We start from the raw sequence: 23,197 nt of genomic DNA on the forward strand, positions 1-23,197 counted from the left end.
CTCCAGGGAATCAGGTTATACCCACTCTAGCTCATCTGGCTCTCACATCTTTCTATGCTTATTTGCAGCTTCTTGTCTAATAAATTCATCATCCTCACCACTTCTGCTCGTGTATGCCTCCTACTTTCCGTATTTAAAGGGTGTTTCTTACAAGCTATGTAGTTGAGATTTTGCTTTTTAAATAATTTCATCAGGGAATTGACTCTTTTTCTCCCAAGTATTTATTTATTTGAAAGGCAGAGCTACATTGAGAGAAGGAGAAATACACACACACACAAAGAGAGAAAGAGAGAGAGAGAGAGAGAGAGAGAGAGAGAGAGATCTTCCATCTGTTGGTTCACTCCCAAATGGCCACAATGGCTAGGGATGGGCCAGGCTGAAGCCAGTAGCCTGGAACTCCACCCAATACTCTCATTTAGATGGCAGGGGCCCAAGTATTTGAGCCAACATTTATTGCTTTCCCAGGCACATTAGCAATGAGTTGGGCCAGAAGGGGAGCAGCCAGGCCTCTAACTGGCACTCATATGAGATGCAGGCATTACAAGTGATGGCTTAACCCACTGAGCCATATGCTGGCTCAGACAATTTGTGTTTAAATGGTTGATATTATTAATATATTTAGTTTTGAAAGTGATTACTGACACCATTAATTAAAATCCATCATCTTTCTAGTTGTTATAATTTCTCCCATTTGCTTTATATATATATGTATGTAATATGGAAATATATATATTTCCATTCCTGCCTTACTGGGACTCACTTCTGCATTTAAACAAGCATTTGTAAAATTTGGATTTATATATATTTAAATATATTTTTTAAAGATTTATTTATGTATTTGAAAGTCAGAGTTACAGAGAGAAGGAGAGGCAAAGAGGGAGAGAGAGAAAGAGAGAAAGAGAGATCTTCCATCAACTGGTTCACTCCCCAATTGGCCGCAACAGCTGGAGCTGCGCCAATCCAAAGCCAGGAGCCAGGAGCTTCCTCTGGGTCTCCCACGTGGGGGCAGGGGCCCAAAGACCTGGGCCATCTTCTACTGCTTTCCCAGTCCATAGCAGAAAGCTGGATGGGAAGTAGGGCAGCCAGGTCTCGAATCGGTGCTTCAGGTGACCCAAGGGCCATGAGCTCTGGAGGCACAGAGCTACAGCAAACCTCCTCCTGGCAAGAGGCCAGAGAAAAGAGTAGGGCAGGCACAGTGTGTCCCAGGCTTTTAGCCCACTTCCAAAGGTGAGTGGTTAACTAACCTGATTGGCTGGTGGGCACCTAGGTGTGGCCAGGTAGGGGCATGAGTTCACTCAGGGGTGTGGTGAAGGTGTGGTCTTCCAGCTCACAAACCTAATTTATTTTAATCTGTATGCCTTCCTACTTCGTTAGCAGGGAGCAGGATTGGAAGTAGAGCAACTTAGGACTTAAACTGGACCTGGTATGGGATGCTGGCATCACAGGCAGTGGCTTTACTTGCTACACCACAATGCCAGCCCCGTAAGTAAATATTTTACATTAGAAGAGGAATACACTGTTTTGTCTGCTCAACCTCCAATGTGGACGGTTTATATTAATTTTGTTGGAGGTGGAAATGTATGTGGAGATGGCTATTAATTTTGTAACCCTCATAGGACATTTCAAGTTCTACCTGTGAAGTGTTTTACTTCATGGGCCAACAAACCACAATGTTTTCTTCAATACCTGCTCCCAGTGACCCTGGGTGCACCTGCTTAGTTCTGTATCTGCTTTGTGCTGCTCGTCAGAGTATCTTTCTCTTACGTTTCTCCTGACCCTGTTATTCCACCTCATTTATATTCAGTGCTTTTAGTGTGATGGGCGTTCTCTCAGGTCATGATGGTCCTTCATCCCAAGCCATCACCATTCATCTGGCTTCAGGGATGTGCCTTTCACAAGGATTCCTACCCCTTCTCCCAGAGTACTGTGGCATAGAATGGATTTCCACCCCTCTTCCATGGGTAGATGTATTTCTTCCTGGCCCCTTGCCCTAGCTGAAGTAGGTTTTCTCTGGGGCCCCCTAGGTGAAGTTTTTGTTGCCTTTCTTCCTGTAGCTCAAGGTTTCCAATCTGTAAGGAAGAGAGAGAAGTGGTGTGAACACCAGCAGTGGCCCCTGTCCTGTGTTGCTCAACCAACTTTCTAGGGAAGTATTCTCAGGATTCTTTCCACTCTTTCCTGTGAGCACTCGCTGGAGTCCTGGGGGAGGAGCCTGCTAGACCATGTAGCCCTCTCTATGTTTGTGGCTCAAGAGACTTCCCATTCGCACACTAGCTCACACTCAGATCTTTATAATTTAAAACCATTTTTCTTGCTAAGTTGTCTCACTGGCATCCAGTTGTATCTTTTTGGTCCTCTCTTTCTCTGCAAGTGATTCTTGCTCCAGATTCCTGGGTAGTTTTGTCCTGGGACATTCGTTCTGTAATAAATACAAGAAAAGGGGGCCAGCACCATGGCGCAGTGGGTTAATTCTCTGTCTTTGGCGCCAGCATCCCATATGGGCGCCGGTTCTAGTCCAGTCTGCTCCTCTTCCAATCCAGCTCTCTGCTATGGCCTGGAAAAGCAGTGGAGGATGGCCCAAGTCCTTGGGCCTCTGCAACCACGTGGGAGACCTGGAAGAAGCTCCTGCCTCCTGGCTCCAGATCAACGCAGCTCCGGCCGTTGTGGCCAACTGGGGAGTGACCCAATTGGAAGGAAGACCTTTCTCTCTGTTTCTCCCTCTCACTGTCTGTAACTCTACCTCTCAAATAAATAAATAAAATCTTTAAAAAAATACAAGAAAAGTCATGACTTGGAACTTTGCTCAGCATGTTTTTTCTCTGAAATGCTGAGAGTGACACTTCTGGTTTTGTACATCTGAACTGCAAATTCTTTCCCATGGCTAGAGTTGGGGGTGGTGGAGAAAGAAACAAAATCTATGTCATAGGTTTTGAATGTAGGCAATGTGGACAACCACACCTATTATCTCATTGAGTCATACTGCAACCCTACAAGGTAGGGCTCATCATTGTTATTTCTATGCCTACCCAAGCTCTTAACCATCTGTGCATTGCCTTTCCATTTCCTCCTGCATGGCCATACACCTGTCCTCTGAGAAAAGAGATCATGATTGTCATGGTGCTATTATGCTGACCATGCCTATCTGCCAGCACCTGGCAAAATGCTTTGCACTTAGTGAACGCTGAGTAAATGCTTGTTGGATGGATTCATGCAACCACAGTCCTCAGGTGTCTATAAGATTATGATTACATCATCTCCTTATTGCTTCTCCTTCCCACCATCGCTGAGAGCCTAGGATTGGACAGTATCCATGTGTGCATAAATGCATTCATTCATTTACTGGATGGGAGAGGATGGTGGGAAGGCTATAGTAGAGCGCAGGATTTGGGCAGGTGCTCTGTCCCTTCCCACTTGACTGATGGCGCTGTTGTGGGACCTTTGCTCCCTTCTTTGAGATGTGACTTTGTGTGTGCTTTAGACTGTTTGACATTCTGATAGCAATGGCTTTTTTAAAAAAAGTTTGAACTAATTTTTAGTTCTTTGAGAGAGAGAGAGAGAGAGAGAGAGAGAGAGAGAAAGAGAGACCATCCACAATACTGGAGCCAAGTTGTGGCCAGTTCAAACCCAGGAGCCTAGAACTAAACCTCAGAACCCCAGTTCCCCACATGGGAGGAAGGGACCCAATCTGAGTCCTAGGGTCGACATTAGCCGGAATCTGGGATCAGAAGCAGAGCCTAGACTTGAACTCAGATACTCTGATATGGGATGCAGATTTTCCAAGAGGCATCTTAACCCTCCCTGGTTGTTCAGAGCTGCATTATTCTACATCATTCCGCTCCCCCCTACTCTCTGCAGTCTTCTTTCTCAAGCCCAGGGTCTCTTTCCGCATTTCAGTGCCCTGCTGCCTTACTGCAAAGCAGTGTTGTGCCAGGAAGAGGAAGGCCGGGTAAGGATGCGCACTGCCATGTCCTCCTCAGTGGGCAGCTTGGCTCCGCTCGCCAGGACAGTCAGGGCAGGGCCCCGGCTGCTTGGGGCAAGGGTGTCCTTTCACATTTTCACAATGACACTTTGTGCATTGATGTTGGCCCTGACAATACATGAGATTGACTCTTCCCCTGGGAGCAAATGCACACAGCAACCCTCTCCTCTTTGAAGCCCCAGTGTTTAGCAATTGCTCCAAGTCAACTCCTCTGGACCCTCTCCTGCTTCTGTTTCTTTTCAAAAATGCCAACTTATCGGTTAAATTTGTTTTTTCATTGGCAATTATAACTGTGTATATTGATGTGGTAAAATGTGAAGTTTACCATATGCATGCCTTGCAGAGTGATTACATCGAACTAATTAGCATATGAATTATGTCCCAAGCTTACAGATTTTATGGCAAAAACATTTCAAACTTCTTCTCTTAGCAATTTGGAAATACACAACACATTATTAACCATGGTCATTGTGCTGTGCAGCCGATCTAGAATGTGTTCTTTCCATCAGAAGCTTCATGTCCTTTGATCCACATTTTGCCATTTCCCCTCTTTTTCTGTTTCCTCTCCCCCACTTAAATGCCCCTAGTTGTTGCTTTTCTTTCTTCCCCTTCTTCCTCCTCTGCCTACCTGATCCTACTACCACACACATCACGCCCATCCCTGCTTTCCTTCCACATTCCTATTTCACTTTCACAGGTATTCTTGAAACTAATCCTGATCCCTGCACCTGCTCAGGAAATTAAAATGTCTAATCTTTTTTGGCTGCTGCATTGCTGTGAGGCCAAACTGACAATCTGCTAACTACAGCCCCAGAGCTAAACAGCAGAATGTTTTGCAATCAGGGCAAGAATCACAGGTGGTGGATTCGTTTTTAGCTTCCCAAAGCCAGCAAAGCAAAAGAAAATAGTCCACACCTCCCCATTGCATTTCCACTTCTGACCTACCTTTTCCATTACGCAGTTCCAGGAAGAGTGGCCTTGTGGGAGCCCAATTCAAGCCTTTGTTTTCTCTTTAGGAAAGAGGAGAGGGTACGGCTGCAGATCTCTTTGTACCCTTGCTCAACCTTTCTCCACCTTGAATCTCACACTTTCTTCTTGTGAATCATCTCTGTCCCAGCTGGGTGATTGGGCAGGTTGTCACAGGGGTGGAAGGCTCCCTTGGTGTGATAACCAGAGACTTGTGTGAGTTCTGGGACCGGGAACTTAGGGGCAGATAGGTTCTTGGACATATGTCTGATGTCTCTCAAGGAGGCAAAGAGTGTTTAAAGATGAGAGCTATAGGGGACACACTGAAGATGCATCTCTCAAAGAAGGCTTCAAGATGAAGGATGTGAAGGCATCATGTTGATATGGGACAGACAGGTAGCTGGATTAGGGTCATGAACTGAAAGCCACATCTCCCCCACCTGATGTAATCCTATCTACCCACCTGTCCATCAGATGACCCCTTCTCCAGGAAGTCCCTCCCCTTACCTGGGACCTGGGGGCAGTACTACATAACCACTCCCCTTTTCTAAGCTTATGAAAAGCCTGGTAAAGGGGAGGTGGATGGGCTTGCTCTCTCCACATGACCCAGAGGGACAGGTATGGGAATCTCCCTCTCTCATCCTTTCCTGGCCCACTCTCCCTGAACAATGTCCACATGTGTGTTTTCCTCTTTCTAAATAATTTTTATCATGTTGCATGTCGTGTTTGTGCCTGTATTTAGAATGCTTCCCTAAGTAAAAGGCAAGAGCCCGGAATAGAAGTTTAGGCCCAATATAGCCCACAACAATATGATGGGACAGGAGTAGGAAAGAAATGTATCCTTGCAGCTCCTGGCACTTAGCAAGCACATCTCATCCCAGCATCTCCACTCCTGCTGCTCCCTTTGCCTGAAGCAGTCTTCCCCTAGCTCAGTGCATGGCTCCCTCACCCACCTCAAATATCTATTTAAGGACTACTTGCTAGGGCAGGCATTTAGGCTAGCAATTAAGACACTGGTTAGGATCCTCACATTTCACATCAGAATACCTGGGTCCAATGTGTGTCTCCTGCTAATGCAAACCTTGGGAGGCAGCAGTGATGAGTCACGTAGTGGGGTTTCCTCCCACTTAGATGTGAAACTCCAGATTGAGTTCCCAGCTCTTCTCTTCAGTCTGGCCCAGGCCCCACCATTGTAGGAATTTGGAAAGTGAAACAGCATGTGAAAACTTGTCTTTTCCTCTGTCTCTCTGCCTCTCAAATAAATGAATTTTCAAAAAAAAATCACTGACTACTCAGTATAAATATGCTTTTGTCACTATACATATTTATATAATCTTTAATTTTTTAAAAGATTGGCTTATTTACTTGACCAAGTTACAAAGAAGGAAAGAAAGAGACATCTTCCACCTGCTGGTTCATTCCCTAAATGGCCTCAACACCTGAGGCTCAGCCAACCAAAGCCAGGAGCCAGAAACTCCACTCAGGTCTCCCATGTGGGTGGCAGGGGCTCAAGCACTTGTGCCATCTTCCACTGCTTTCCCAGGCATATTAGTAGGGAGCTTCATAGGAAGTGGAACAGTAGGATTCAAACTGATGCCCTTATGTGATGCTGGCATTACAGGTGGCAGCACCGGTCCGTACATATATATGTATTCTTTAAGGGAGAGAGGGAAAGGGAAAGTCTTGCCTTGGTCAGCCCTGTCCAGTGTGATCTGATCTAGGGTCTGATCCCTTAATTCCAGACTCTTGTGAGAGATACTTCTTTCAAGACCTTGAAGAGCAAGACCTGTTTTTTATGGATTCCCAGGTGGAATTTTTAAGTTGCCGTTTAAAGAAACGGGCTTAGCCCTTCAGACTTGTGCAATTTTAAGGGGTATAGTGCAGTACTTCATCACTCATATACAGCATTAACTAGTCATGCCAGGCAACCAGCCTTTACATTTCCTCACTTTTTTTCTCTTGGATTTGAACCCTTCCTTCCAGTTTTATATACAAAATAATCCCCTTTATGCATCATGTGTGCTTCCTTTCCTTCTTCCTACAATGTGGGTTCATTACTCCATGACACCTGTGACCTAATTGTCACTCTTGCAAGGCACCCCTACTGGCCACCACGACTCCTCACACCCAGTGGAAGCAGCTGCAATGGCATTTATTCATCATATTCCCTTGCCATGTGAAAGCATAAAGGTTATCTCTACCATACAATTGTACGCATAGGATCAGAAACAGGGGCATTCTTTCCCTGTGGCAACGGGCATACACCTGTCTTCCCACTAACTGGACAGGACTCTTGCTTTCCTGCTTCCCCCATTGAACTCCTCATTTCAGTCACCTTGTCCATCATGGGCAATGTCTCTATTATCTCCTTTTATCCTCAGAATCATAGTGCTTCTATTCCTACTATGTATAATTAACTTATTTCAAAAGTTCTTGCAGAAACGAATGACTGCTATAGCCCAAGCCATCACACAGGAGAAACAGAAGACCGTTGGCTCTCTTTCTTCAATCAATTCTAATCCAGAGTATAGATAACCCATCCCATGTCAATGCCCTGCATCAGTAGGAAGTAGCCAGAAAGAAAAGGGTGCCCTATCTCCTAATCTATACTCAGAATCAGGATTGATGGAACAAGAACATAACCCTCAGCCATTTCAGGTTCTTGTTATCTCTGCCTTCTTTTAAGAGATCAGTTCACTCTCACACTCTATTGTTTCCCACCCCACCCCTGCATTCATCTCCAGGTTTGGAAGCAGGCAGGCCAAGCTTGAAGAACCTGTATGGGGAAGCTCACGTACTGCTCCCAACCCCACTCCTAGCCCACCTAAGATATGAAAAGACCCAGCCTACTGGGGTCTTGGCCCATTGCTACGTGTTCAGTCTGTGTGCATGCTGGCAGTTGGTTGACCTCTGTGAGTTTACATATTTATTTATTTAATAAGTTCAGTCTGGATTGGTAAGAGACCTCTGTTGCCTCAAGCATGCTGAGGCAATAACTGGTTCATCCCCTCTTGTAGGGCCTGGGGCGTTTGGTTGTTTTTCTTTGCTGGGGGAAATGCTCATCCATCACAGCTTAGAACTGGGACACTGGCCTAAGATTGGGGATTCTTGCTCTCTTCTCTTAGAGGACTCAGAACTTGGGTTCTCATTTGAGGTGATTCTTTCCCGGGGACACCCTGTGAAAGGACCCTTCCCTCAGACTGTAATTTGCTTAATTCATGGGTTCCATGACTCACCTCTGGATTGCCTTTTAAAAGACTTGCACAAGCTGGACCTGAAGGGGGAGATAAAGTGGAGGTGATTAATCCACGTCTGCACTAAAATTTGGCCTCAATATAAATAGGATAATGATTCAATCTTGACCTGTAGTCACTCCACTGTGCTGCAGAATGACAGAACCCATTATGACCACCCTGTTGTGTTTTGGTACCTAGTCATTATCCAATTTCCCCCAAATACCCTTCCCTCTGTTAGGTAGGAAGTCAGAAATTGAGCCTATGTGTGTAGGAGAAAGGCCTGAAGACCAGCACCTACTGCAGAAGTTACAAAGAATCTTGAACTTCAAAGTCCTGCCCAGACCTGATAACCTCCCAGGTGGTCCCAGCCCTTCCTCCAAGGAAAGCTCCCAGGAGACTTCTCTCTCCTCAGGACCAAGGGGGTTACCTGATAACATGGGGCAATGAAACCTAAAGGAAACCCGCTACTCTGCGGGGGGTGGGGGGTGGGGTGGGGTGTGTGTGCAGCAAATCTGGGGAGGAATTTGCTAATTTTCACCCAACAAACATTTCAGCCAGGACTCCCCATCCTTTGTCCTGGAGGAGAGGGGGAGGTGAGTAAACAGACACTCCCTTAAAAACCTAGCGAATCCAAACAGACACTCAGCTCTCTGCTCTCTGCTGAGCCGCCTGCTTGGCCTGCCCAGGTGTATTCTCTCCTCCACTCAACCATGTAACCTTGCTCTCCCCCAATCCAAGCGACTGGATGCTCTCTCTCTGTCCCTTCCATCCTGATGGATGCCCTATCCCCAGTAAAGCCTTATCACTTTGCTCTCTGTCTCACACCTGAATTCTTTCTTGTATGAAGACAAGAACCCTATGGCTTCCATGGCCTTTCCTCCGGTAACACCTCTACTTTTTCAAGTCTCTATTAATCACATTTTAAGTTCTGATTGACTATTTTCTTTTGAAAAACCTCCATATATTTTTGGGTCAGCACTGTGGCGAAGTAGACTAAGCCCCACCTGTGGCACTAGAATCCCATATGGGCAATGGTTCTTGTCTCAGCTGCTCCTCTTCTGATCCAGCTCTCTGCTCCGGGACTGGGAAAGCAGTGGGAGATGGTCCAAATGCTTGGGTCCCTGCATCCACATGGGAGACCTGGAAGAAACACCTGGCTCCTTGTCGCTCCCCCTCTTCGTGGAGGAACGACACAGGACCCTGCGTTGTTCTTTCGTCTGCTCGGCCCTCCCCGGGTTTGCTGCTGGTTCTTCCCGGGTTGGCTGCCGTCCCTTCCACCTCTGTGGAGGGGCAGGCCCCCCTGCCACTTTTCCCACTTCCGCGGGGGAGCAGCACACCGCCGGCCGGCTCTCTCGGGGGCTGCTCAGGTGTTCCCCTTAGATGTTCCCCTTAGATGTTCCTGGTGCATGTTGTCTCCTCCTTTATAGTCCTCTTCCACCAATCCCAACTCTTACCCACACGCCGATTACGCTGCTCTCCTCCAATCAGGAGCAAAATCAGCTCCTGCAGCTCAGTCAATCAAATTGGTGAGAGGCAGCTGTATAGAAGCTGTTTCCTCCTCTCCCAGTGCCATATTGTGGGAGAGCAGATGCATAGAATAAGTCTTAATTCCAGTAACTTAGTTTAGTCCGAGTTGCTCCCAGTTGCTCCCCACAGCTCCTGGTTTTGTTAGGTAGGAAGTCAGATATGAGCTTATGTGTGTGTGACAAAGGCCTAAAGAGAAGACATCTATGTCCAGCATATGCATCTCAAAGACATCCCGATAACGTTTCGGGGGCAGCCCGTGTTTCAGGGGCAGCCTAGTATCTGCATCCTTCCTTGTTCCTTTTACCCGATAACCTGCCAAGTGGGGGTCCCCACCCCTTCTGCCTGATAACCTTACAGGTGCAGCCCAGTATCTGCACTTCAAACGCCCTCCCTACCCTTCCTCTAACGGGGGTGGCACCAGCCAGACTTCCCCCTGTCAGATGAACTCCTATCTGAGTTTTCTCCCTGAAGTTTTCTATTTACATCCATAAAGTCTTTTGTTTCAGGAGGAGATGTGTGAAGACAAAGACCCATCTCCTTAAAAACCCCTGGCCTCAACCAGACTGCACGCTCAGCCCTCTGCCTCTCTGCTGAGTCGCCCACCTGCCTGCCCAGGTGTAATCTCTCCACTCAACCATGTAACATTGCTCTTCCCCTCTCCCCAGTCTGAACGACTGGTCACTCTCTCTCAGGTTCTGTCTGGAGAGGTGCCCATCCATTCTTACAGATGTCCCTTCCCTAATAAACTTTGCTATTTTACTTTATTTCTTTATTTATTTCTTTCTTGCGTGAAGACAAGAACCCTGCCATTCACCGGTAACAGTTTCAGATTGGCCCAGCTCCAGCTGTTGTGGCCATTTAGGGAGTGAACCAGCAGATGTCTCTGTCTGTAACTCTGCCTCTCAAAAAAATAAAGTTAAAAATCTAAAAAAAAAAAAAAAAATCCTTCCATACATGAGAAAACGTGAGGTATTTTTCTTTTTTTTAAATGATTTTATTTATTTATTTGAGAGGTAGAGTTACAGACAGCGAGAGGGAGAGACAGAGAGATAGGTCTTCTGTCTGTTGGTTCACTCCCCAAATGGCCACAATGGCCAGAGCTGGGCTGATCTGAAACCAGGAGCCAGGAGCTTCTTCCAGGTCTCCCACATGGGTGCAGGGGCCCAAGGACTTGGGCCATCTTCTACTGCTATCCCAGGCCACAGTAGAGAGCTGGATTGGAGGAGGAGCAGCCAGGACTAGAACCAGCACCCATATGGGATGACGGCACCGCAGGCGGAGGATTAACCTACTGCACCACAGCACTGGCCCCGAGGTATTTTTCTTTCTATGGCTTAGTTCACTTAATATAATGAACTTCAGTCCTATTCTTTTTGTTTTCTTTGCTGCAAATGTCAGGATTTCATCCCTCTTTATGGATGAATAGCATTCCATTATGCACACACCTCACAATATGTTTATCCGTTCATCTAGTGACAAACACCTAGGTTGATTCTATTCAACCTAGTTACTGTGAATAGTGCTTTAATGAACACAAAATGAAGGTATCTCTATCATATGCCAATTTCTTTTTTAAAGATTTATTTATTTATTTAAAAGGCAGAGTTACAGACAGGGAGATGGAGAGAGAGAGAGAGAGAAAGAGAGAGAGAGAGAGATCTTCTACCTGTTGGTTCACTCCCAAAATGGCTGCAATGACCAGAAGCAGGCGGCCCAAAGCCAGGAGTCAGAAGCTTCTTCCCAGTCTCCTGTATGGGTGCAGAGGCCCAAGCACTTGAGCCATCTTCCACTGCTTCTCTGGGCCATTAGCAAAGAGTTGAATAGGAAGAGGAGCAACCAGGACATGAACTGATGCCTATATTGGATGTTGGCACAGCAGGTAGAGCTTAACCACAGTGCTGGCCCCCTTAATATATTGATTTCATTTCCTTTGGATATATACCCAGAAGGTGGATAGCTGAGTCATATGGAAGACATATTTTTAATTTTTTAGAGAATCCAAGCTGTCTTCCATAATGGCTGTGCTAATACACATCCTCCCATTAGCCTATAAGCAGCGCCTTTTCTCCATATATTTAAAGAACATTTATTTTTGTCATTTTGATAATAACCACTTTAACCAGAGTAAGGTGATACCTCATTGTTTTTTTAAAAGATTTTATTTATTTATTTGACAGGTAGAGTTACAGACAATGAGAGAGAGAGACAGAGAGAAAGGTCTTTCTTCCGTTGGCTCACTCCCCAAATGGCCGCAATGGCCGGAGCTGCGTAGATCCAAAGCAAGGAACCAGGTGCTTCTTCCTGGTCTCCATTAAGGGGGTGCAGGGGCCCAATCACTCGGACCATCTTCTACTGCTATCCCGGGCCACAGCAGAGAGCTGGACTGGAAGAGGACCAACTGGGACTAGAACTGCCACTGATATGGGATGCTGGCACCGTAGGCAGAAGATTAACCTAGTGCACCACAGAGCTGGGTTTTGATTTGCATTTATCTGATAGCTAGTGATCTGAGCATTTTAAAATATAGTTGTTGAGGCCGGCGCCATGGCTCACTAGGCTAATCCTCCACCTTGTGGTGCCGGCACACCGGGTTCTAGTCCCGGTCGGGGCACAGGAGTCTGTCCCAGTTGCCCCTCTTCCAGGCCAGCTCTCTGCTGTGGCCAGGGAGTGCAGTGCAGGATGGCCCAGGTCCTTGGGCCCTGCACCCGCATGGGAGACCAGGAGACCAGGATAAGTACCAGGATCCACCTGGCTTCGGATCAGCGTGATGCGCTGGCCGCAGCGCGCCGGCCGTGGCGGCCATTGGAGGGTGAACCAACGGCAAAAGAAAGACCTTTCTCTCTGTCTCTCTCTCTCTCACTGTCCACTCTGCCTGTCAAAAAAAATATATAGTTGTTGAATGTTTCTATTTCTTCTTTTGAGAAATACCTGTTCAGATCCTTGCCAATTTCTTAACTGGATTGTTTGCTTCTTTTGTTGTTGAGTTTTACAAGTTCCTTATATCTTATGGATGTGAATCCTTTTTCTGATGAATAGTCTGGAGGTATTTTCTCCCCTTGATAACATCTGTGGGATTTATTTTAAGTTCCCAGAACATTGTAGAGTACAATAAAGGAAACAGGATGTTCTCAAGCCAAAATTCTTATCTTTCAAACATTTGAAGCATAATTAATTAATTTACTCACTGTTATTCAGATATATACCACAAATTTTACTCCAGGTTGGAAATAAAGAGTTGATGAGGCTCACTGTTCCTTTCATGGAGCTCAGAGTCATAGTGTGGCTCACAGAAGGGAAGACACAATCAAACAAATGCTAACCAGTACGTGCTGAAGTCTTTCTACCTCCCAGGTCCTGAATCACAGTGTCGACACACTTCTCTTTAATCCTCGTAACCACTTTTGCACCTCAATGCTCTAAATGGGTTTTGCCCATTTGTGTAGCCCTAGACTGTCTCAGCCCTCTATAAATGCACATACTTGCAGGAAACTGCAGGAATTCCCTGTGGACCCACTCAGTGGTCTGCAGAAGGCTGAAGATCACATCAGACAGAACAGGCACACTTGGACTGTGCCTAAGACTGGCACTGAGCCAGACTCAATCCACACACCTCCCAGGAGTGAGTCCAGGCTGCCGTCTTCCTTTCCTTATCTGCTGTAATGTGCATCCACTTGCCCTCTCCTACCTATCCTCTGTGTAGCACTCACGACCATTATCAGGGCTCAGAACACAATACCCCATAGTATGGCATGTTGGCCTGCTGAGTACTTTGAACTGAAGGAAATTGAAGGTTGAGAAGCAAGACCTTTCTGGTGTTCTTCCACTCTGGTTTCTCCTGCTTCTCTCTCTCCACTCAAGGCAGGCCACAGAATCTAGAATTCTATGAGCAATAGACACTAGAGCCCTCTTTCCCCAAAACAAGCCATAAACACACACACACACACACACACACACACACACACAGACATACACGCAAACCACTCACATTACTCTGACGTTCCCCCACCTGTCTGTGTAGGAGCTGGCTGTAAATCACTTCTCTGATCCGCTTTGTCTGATAGAAGGACAAAACACTCTTGTTGCAGAGGGGTCCTGCTCTGCATCCTGGGAAAGGAATGCCAAGCAGAGAGGCCAAATAAATCAGCTCAGACACTCCTTGCTAGGTTTCCCCCTCTTCAGACTATTATTAGGTCAAACTGCTTTTAGTACAATCATGATTCTACTTGGCTGTCCGTTCTTCCTTGAACCCAAGATAAAAATAGACAGCTGTCCTGGGTCTTTGGGTCTTCACTTCTGAAGGCTCCCATTGCATGTAAAACTTCTATTAAGTAAGTTTTTATACATTCTCTTTTAAATCTCTGTCTCTTCTATTTTTAGACCTATCTAGTGACCCAACCAGTGTTGAGTAGACTTTCCTTCCCCTACACCATCTATTTTTGGAAAGGCAATCAGATCATAGCATCTCCTCTAAATCCTTCCATCCTATTCTCTTTCTTTAGGATTGAGTCCCAAATCTGTACTTTGCTTTTAAGACCTTATGTTGATGTGGCTCCAGCTGAGTGCTTCAGGCCAGGGCTCACTGCTGCCCCCTGGCAACCTATTCTAACCCCACTGCCAACTGTGAATATCCTTGAATATGCCAAGCTGTTCCTTGCCCCAAGGCCTTCGACAATGCTTTTCCTTCTCAAAGCAACTCTCTCCCATCTCCAGCACAATTCTTACTTTTTGAAAGTTTTCAGCTTAAAACTGTTTCTCACCTCCTTTCCCTGCTTCAGACTAGAGCAGGCTCCCTAATTACAAACTCCTATGTGCCCATTCTTTTTCCTTTTATTCCTTGCCCATACAATTTGCACATTCTTAATCAGAAAAGCCAAAGTTGAAATGCCCCACAATCTGAAACTTTTTGAGTGCTGGCATGATGCCAGAGATAGGAAATTTCAGATCTGACCAATGGGTCTTAGTCAGAACACAAGGACTTTAAAATTACTATATAAAAATATCTTTAGGCTATAAGGAAAATAGTTGTTCAGTGTATCTGAGCTTATGCCAACAAAATCTTTGCTTAGGCAGGTGCCCAAATTCTCAATGCATCAAATCATAATAGAGATGGACCCACTATCCTTAAAAGGGTAGGCCATTGCTGTTTATAGAAGAACTACCCTTTCTTCCATATACGATTACACCCTGCTGTCTCTAAAGGCAATCACTGTCTGTACCTAGGAGTCCTTGCATAGCAAACTGCACTGGAATGGGATCCAGCCCTTCCAAGATTTTTCTAAGCTGGGTTGAGTTATAATAGCAAGACAGTAACTTTGAAAGGGACATTGTGTTCTTTCATTTTTTTTAGAATTGATTTATTTGAAAGGCAGAGTGACACAGTGAGAGAGAGAGAAAGAGAGAGAGAGAGAGTTTCCATCCACTGGTTTATCTCCAAATGGCCACAATAGTTGGGGCTGGGCCAGACTGAAGTCAGGAGCTGGGAAATCCAAGCAGTTCTACATGGATGGAAGGGACTCAAGTACTTATGCCATCATCCAGGTACATTAGCAGGAAGCTGGGTTAGAAGTGGAGTAGCCGGGATTTGAATCACTACTCTGATATGGGATGTAGCTGTTCTGATAGGCAGTTTAATTTGCTGCACCACAAAGCCCACCCAATCTTTCTGGATCATGGACATGGAGCCCCCTCTTTTTCAAATGCATGTTACACTGATCCAAAGAATGTTAATGAATGTGGATCAAACCCCGCCCACTTTGCAAAGGAAGTATAAAGAGGACATGTCTCATTATAAAGCAGGTAGAGTATTTTAGCTGCTTAAACCCTTTGAAAAATGCACTGCTTGTAGGAGGGCACTCATCTAGAGTGTAGAGAATGTCATGCAGATGTTAATTAGGCTTAGGGATAAATTGTCACTGAGATGTTAATGGGGTGCTGAAAGTTGATCAGCATTGAATGTGAATTGGGTATTTGGCCAAGATTGTCATCCTTCTCAGCTGATTAAACTGTAATCTCTCAATCTGCATCCAAAGTTTAGGAAGAGCAATAGAATAATGCTATGACCTTTTCTGACTTCTTCCCAAACTAGATTATGCACTCTTTAGAGAAAACCCTGCATCCTATCTGTCTTTGCAACCACAGCTCAGGACTTGCTTTGCAAAAGCTGGTTCATGAATGATGCTGGTTTTGGTAAAAAGTGCATCTGGACATTTTCTAGTGAGCAGAGGAGAGAGGCCACTTGGAAAGAAGAGGCAAGAGAGCACCCTCTTGATGTGGGTGGGAAGGGTGAGGTAGGTAGCTCAGTGTGGGATGAGGCTGACAAACGAGTGGGACCCTGGTTCTGATGGAACAAGCTAGGTGGAAGATGAAAGATATTTGGAGATAAAAGTAGTGGAGAACAGGGAGGCAGCAAAGAATAGTGGCATAAGATCTGAACTCTGACATCAGGGCAGGAGGATGAGCCATCATGGCACAGAGAGGAAAACAGGGAGCCCTGGACTCTGACTCTGTCACTTACCTGTGTGGTAATGGACAGCGTGCTTCTCGGGGTTTCTTCCTCTGTAAAAGAAGAATAAGAGCAACACAGTCACTGATTTAATGTGATGATCTAATCAGCTGTCACCGATGAAATCGTTGTCAACTCTAAAGCATATTGTAAATGTTCTTAAAGATATATTTATGATATAATTGAACTGTAAAAGGAAGCTTAGCTCATTTAAACAGTCTGGGAATTAAGTATAAATTGCAGAACAAACTATGAGAGCATAGAATTTATAGAATAGTAGCTCAGCGTGTTTTTGGAAATCATTGGCACAATCTCCCATATTGAATATATGAGAATTTATCTGTTGCAATTACTGATGCACATACACCTTCCACATGCAGTTTCTGCCTTCCTTGAAAAAGTGATTGCATCTGACTTATACCTGTGAGCCTGCATCTGTTAAAATCTTGACCCTAACTGCTCAATGTCTGTATCTGGAATTTACCTATTGGAGACACTGAGATTCAGTGATCTCAAGGGAAGCTGCAAATCTCACGCATTAGGTCTTTTCCCTGCCTGCCCAGGGCTTTCCTGCAATCTAATCTCATGGCAAAAATGGGCTTGCACTTGGCTTTGATCAGCAAAAGCCAAGGGGCAAGCAGAAGGAGGGACATTTGTCTCGAACAAAGGCACTTGGACAGGAAAGAAGCTGAGGACCAGGGAGTCTTTACCAGACCAGCCAGGCTGCAGTAGGAGGGACACATCATCTTGTGGCATTTGCTAATCTCTCAGGGCCTGGGAAAAATCATCAGGAATCTATTGAAGGAAGTAATAAAAAAGTTTTAAACCATTTAACAATTGGTCCAGCATCACAACCACATGACCACATTCTTTTTTTAAAAAAAGATTTATTAATTTATTTGAAAGGCAGAATTAGAGAGAGAGAGAGAGAATTTTTATCCACTGATTCACTCCCCAAATAGCTCCTGAAGTCAGGAGTCAGGAGCTTCATCTGGGTCTCACAGATGAGTGGCAGCGACACAAGCACTTGGGCCATCTGCTGCTACCTTCCCAGGAGCATAAGCAGGGGGCTCCATGGGAAGTGGAACAGCTGGGACTCTAATTAGCACTTATATGTGATGCCAGCATTCATAGGTGGTGGCTTAAACCTACACCACAATGCTGGCCCTGCCTGGCGTAAAATTCTAAGGAGAATGATGCTATGTTCTTATAAAATAAACGCAAATTTCAATGCATCAAACAAAATAAGTGTCTCATTCTTGCCAATATCTCCTTGGAATCATGTCACAAAGAACCCTCGTTATGATAATAAATATTGGAAGTTTTCTTAGTTTATTTCAAAGGCTAGCAGCACAGGAGTTGAATTTGAAGTCACTAGGGAGTCTCAGTCACAGTTGACCAACCTTAAGGAATCCCTTATACAGACAAAGAAGTGAGGCACTAGTACACTAGTTCTGGCCCTCTCTGGCTATTGGAACTCAGCATGATGCTTTAGCGTTGCATGCTACCAAAGAGGATAAAATGCATTTCAGGGCTAATGTAAAAATCACAGAAGACTTTCTGGAGGAAGGGTGACTTTGGGAGAAACTTCAGAATGGAAAATTCCTACTTAAAGGTCTTCACAGTTTTTAATGATGGCATGCAGAGCCGCCTATATCCTCACCATCACAACTTCTCAGTCTTGTCTGCCAACATTTCTCTTCTCTCTCTCACACACACACTCCTATCATACTGAGCTCCTTGTCATTCCCTGAGCTGTTTCTTGCTATTTCACAATGCTAAGCCCTTGAACTTACTTCTTCTGCCTGAACTACCTTACCTCCTCTGTAACTGGAGAGAATGTTCTGTGTGGGAGACTCAACAGCTTCACGTTTTCTGTGGAGGCTTCTAGAAATATTTCTTTCCCTACCTATAGCAGAATTCATTAATTAGCCTTCTGTTTTATTCTATAGCTTATACTGTTATTCTTACAGCACTTATTTCCATACCCTGCATCTTTTAAAAAAAATTAATAAAATTATTTAATTTATTTCTAGATTTTGAGCTTAGAGACTAGGGTCACATATTCCTGCTACCACTGGAGACTTTATTCCAAGTCCCCAGTGAGCAGATGATGCAAAGGAGGTGATGTATTTGTTGAATGCATGGATGGATGAATGAAATAGGTGATGCAGGGCTAATAGTTTAGTGAAACCAGGGGCCATGCAATTGCATTAGGCAGGATGCAGATGTGCTTGGTTGAAGTCAATAGACAAACTTATTCAATTAGCTTAAGTAGTAATTAGTTCATGCAAAACATCCCTAGGAGTTGATGGCCCAGTACTGAGAGATTTCAGCTTCCTGGTAAGGTTAGCAGGGCCTGGTTTCATTCTTTGTGTGTGCTTTACCTTAATCTGGCTCCCCCTTGTGGTTGCAGGTTGTCTGCCAACAGCTTCCAGACCTACAAATTTCCAGGTCTATCAGGAAGCAAGTTCACCTCTGAAAGCCATCTCTGAAGACAGAGGGATGCCTTTCCTTGCCCCATCGTTGTACCAAGCATCCATGAACAAAGTGGACACAGTGGCAAGGCTGAGGTTAAAGTCAGGCTCAGTAAAAACGACTTCCAGTCTCCAAGACTGACCTGGTTGCAGCCACTGTGGAGTACCCGATGTGTGATGAACAAAGACCAACATTGGACTTCTGATATTGCATCATTCCCTGGGTTGAATGACCTAATGGCAGATCAATTGCAATGGGACACGTCCATCGTAGAAGGGGCAGTGTTTTGTTCTTAAGGGAATAAACACTTTGGTTACTGAATCCCCTTCCTTACCTGCAGTGCTTCTGACCACTTATTCAGAGTGCCTTACCCACAGCATTGTTTCTGATGTGTTGCTTCACAGCCAAATAAATGTGATAATGGATCCATGCTCCTGAAATTCCCTGGTATTATCATTTTCCCACTGTCCTGAACAGATGGTCTGATAGAAAGGTTTTTTGAAGACTCAGTTGTGGTACAAAGTAGGTGATGTTACCTTGTAGAGCTCAGGCAAGGTTTTCCAGAAGACTGTGCATGTTCTGAATCAGTGTCCAAATGTGGTGCTGTTTCTCCAACAGACAGGATTCACAGGCTTAGGAATGAAGTGGTAGAGGTAGGAATGGCGCCATCCACCATTACCCCTAGTGACCATATTCCTCTGGAACTTAATTCCAGAGGGACAGTTGGACGCTGATCATCCAGATCAAGAAGTGATCAGGAAACCTTGTGCAATGATGTTGCTATGAAGAAGATAAAACAGAGTGATATGGTTGGAGGTAATGGATGGGGCACTAAGTTGGATGGGATCAGAGAAGACCCTCTGGAAAGAGAAGACATTTGAGTAGAAAGCAACACTATGGGAAAAACCCAGCACAGGTAGGGACTTGGTAGTTATTTCCAGAACAATGGGCAACAATAAAGCCTGGGTCTGGAAGTTAGCAGTGAGCTTGGCTTGTTTCATAAGATCAGAAGGAGAGAACAAGTATGGTGGATGATTTCTGGACTCCCATTATTTATTCTGTGGCTCTCCCCGATTGTAACACTGATTCATAGCAGCCTACTTGAAGTCATCATGACACTTTATTCATTTTATTTTAATTGACACGTAAAAATACACATACTAATGGGGTATTTTTGATGTTTCTATACGTGTATACACTATGCAATGTCCATTCAGGGTAAACATATCTTTATTCTCAAGCATTTAACATTTTTTTTGTGGTGAAAACATTCAAAATTCACTTGGAGTTATTTTCAGAAAAATTCTGAGTACATTGTCTATAGTGACCCTTCTATACAACACAACACCAGAACTTCTTTTTATTTTATATTTTAAAAGACAGTTACAGAGAGGCATAGGCAGAGAGAGAGAGAAAGAGAGAGAGAGAGAGAAGATATCTTCCATCCACTGGTTTACTCCCCAAATGGCCACAACGGCCAGAGCTGGGCCAGTCTGAAGCCAGGAGCCAAGAGCTCTGCAGAGAGGATGGCCCAGGCACCTCAGCTGCTGTTTTCCTCTGCTCTGCCATGTTCATTTGATAAATACTTTTGCTGACACTCAAGAGCCAGTGGTTCACCTGCAATGACATAGACAGCCAAGAGGAGGTCTGATAGGATGGATCCCAAGCCTCTTCCTTTAGTGAGAGAGTGAGAGAATCAGCTGACTGTACACTTAGAGCTGTCTACAGAAATTGCCCTTACTTCTGACATCAACGGCAGGTTTAGAGCGTTCCCAGACCCCTGTTGCATCAACAATTCACTAGCAGCACTCACAGAACTCACTGGAAGGCTGTTATCTTTCCAGTTATAGCTGATTAGAGGGGAGAGGTACAGACCAGAACCAAATGAGGGCAGAAATGTGTAGGACATAGTCCAGAAAGGTACAAAGTACAATTTCCAGTTGTCCTCTTCCTGGTACGGATGCCCACTGGGGAAGCCCCTGGGGCCTTGGTGTTCAGAATTTTACTTAGGGATCCCTCCTGCAGGCATGATTGATTAGTAGTCCGTGAGATCTCAGTCTTCAGCCCTTCCAGATGTTGACTGATGCTGCATGACCAGAAGCCCCATCATAGGTCACGTTATCACTGTGTAATATGGTCAGTCCTCACCTCTCCAGGTCACACTCTGAACTGTCCAGTGTGACTCAAAGCCCCTGAGGCACACCAGCCGATCCTGCAGGCATGACATTCAAGTGGCCTGGAGATCACTTCCTGGTAGCTGAGGACACAGGTCAAGCCTCTTTTTTAGGCAAGGTTAAAGTCCTTATTATACATTTCTACCAGACATTGCTTAACAGATACTGAGCATTCTGGCACCCATTGCTCTTCTCTTAGTCTTCTAGAACCTTCTATATTGCTGTGGGTGTAGGATGTCTGAGCTGCAGTGGCGTGGTCCTTCCTTGTGTAATCAGGCACATGTGTGCATGAGCAGCTTGTTCTCACTCAGGTGAGGAGTTTCTTCCCCTGCTAGGTTTTCAGGGTGCACAGAGACATTGGTGGGTGGCACCTGGGATTCGTCAGTTCAAAGATGTGATGGTTACACTTGACGGTTGTTCTTAAACAGACAGAGCAGAGAGCAGACAAAGACAGGACACTGAAACTCCTAGGCCACCCCCATGACAATCACTGTGTCCCAACACTCAGGATCATCCAGGGGATGCCTTCTTGAGCCTTTAGCCCTTCCTCTTTGACCAGAAAGTTGTCAGCTTTCCTCGAGGGTGGCTGCACTGCTTGTGAATCCTCTCCGGGCCATGGAGATCCAAGCAGCTGCCCTTGTCCCATTGTCAGGCAGCAGGCATGTAGCAAAGAGGGAGTGGGTGCAGAATTGCCTGAGGGCCTCAGTCCTATGCATACTGCTGCCTTCTGCAGCCTCCCAGGCTCTGGCTACCTTGCTTTAATTTAGGCAAAACCACTTGGAATGATCACTGCTTGCAATGACCCTTACTTCAACCTCTGCTCTTTCAGCCTAGACATGTTCAAGCCTGACTCAATCAGAAATACCCCTCCCAGTTTCCTCCATGCAGGGACATTGTGATGAAGTCATTCACATGTGGGGACAGGGCCAGTGACATTCCATATTGGAGTGCCAATTGGAGTTGTGGCTGCTCCATTTCTGACCCAGATTCCTGATAAAGCACCTGAGAAGGGGCAGTGGGTGGTAGTCCAACTACTTTGGCCCCTGCCACTCACATGGGAGTGGAAGACCCAGAGGGAGTTCCTGGCTCCTGGCTCCTGCCAGGCCCAGCCCTGGCTGTGGTGGCCATTGTGGAAGTGAAAAAGCAGATGGGAGAATTCTCTCTCCCTCAGTTTCTCCTTATCTCTGTCTGTTACTCTGTCTTGCAAATAAATACATCCTAAGAAAAAACACATAGCGCTCTTTAAAGAACCAAGTTCTTCCATCAAGTGGTTCGGGCAAATTATTTCAGTCTCTGAGCAGGCTTTCTCCTTGGTGAGCCTCCCAGGCTCTTGAGGAGTGTGCTTGCAAACACAAGTCTGTAAGACCCTCATCAGCACGTTAGCTATTGTTTGTGGTGGCCACCATGGGGGTAAAGTGAAGAGGTACACTGTCACGGGGACATGACAGTTACTCACTCCACATTTTCTTTTTCCTCCAAGGCTAACATTTTCCTCTTTCCCTATCTTATGATGGATAGCATTTAGGTACCTGAATTGCACACACGTGTAGATGCATGCACACACACATGCAGTGCACCATCTCCTCGCGCTCTCGTTTTCAACCACAGCAACCTTTTTGCTTGTCCTCACATTTCTCCACATGGGCCCTTTTATCTTCTTTGCTCATGCTGCTCTTTTCAGGCCAAGCTGTGTGGCCCAAACTGCTTCCCTCTGCCTGTCCTCAGAGACTTCTCTGACCTTCCTTTTGAACTGAGCAGCTGGGGTCCTTCCTCTTTCTCCTGCCTCATTTTTCCTTGTAGAATTAATCACTGTTGGACGTTTTCTTCACTGTATACCTCATTTTGACTTTCTGTCCCCTCACTAGAATTTAAGTCCCACCCAGACAGTTTTTTCCTTAGGATTTTATCTTCCACCCCTAAAATTGTGCTAGAAACATAAGCAGATGCCTATTTCATATCTCAGGAATAAATGAAATAATACTCCATTGATTTTATAAATTTTTTAAGATTTATTTATTATTTATTTATTTTCTGTGGCAAAGTGACAGAAAGAGAGGGAGAGAGAGAGAGAAATTTGCATTCACTGGTTCATTCTACAAATGGCCTCAACAACTGGGCTTGGCCAGGCCAAAGCCAGGAACTCCATCCAATCTCTCAGATGGGTGGCAGGGGGTCAAGAACTTGAGCCATCATCTGCAGCTTACCAGGTGCATTGGCAGTGAGTGGGATCACAAGTAGAATGCTAGAAACTTGAACTGGTGCTCTGATATGGGATGCAGGCACCCGAAACAGGAGCTTAACTGGCTCTGCATGGTACCTGCTCCTGTGTTCTGATGGC

The 23,197-nt window shown here is 45.4% G+C and overlaps 1 long non-coding RNA gene across 1 annotated transcript in view; it reads left to right on the forward strand.

Moving 5' to 3' along the window:
• Positions 1-19,125, forward strand: part of LOC127491633 (uncharacterized) — a 39,441-nt gene extending 20,316 nt beyond the window's left edge. Inside the window, exon 3 of the long non-coding RNA XR_007920456.2 lies at positions 18,624-19,125. This is a non-coding gene — a long non-coding RNA (uncharacterized lncRNA). The remainder of the gene's footprint in view (positions 1-18,623) is intronic.
• The last annotated feature ends 4,072 nt before the right edge of the window (positions 19,126-23,197 follow it).

The sequence above is a fragment of the Oryctolagus cuniculus genome, chromosome 3 (assembly GCF_964237555.1).
Source record: "Oryctolagus cuniculus chromosome 3, mOryCun1.1, whole genome shotgun sequence".
NCBI lineage: Eukaryota > Metazoa > Chordata > Mammalia > Lagomorpha > Leporidae > Oryctolagus > Oryctolagus cuniculus.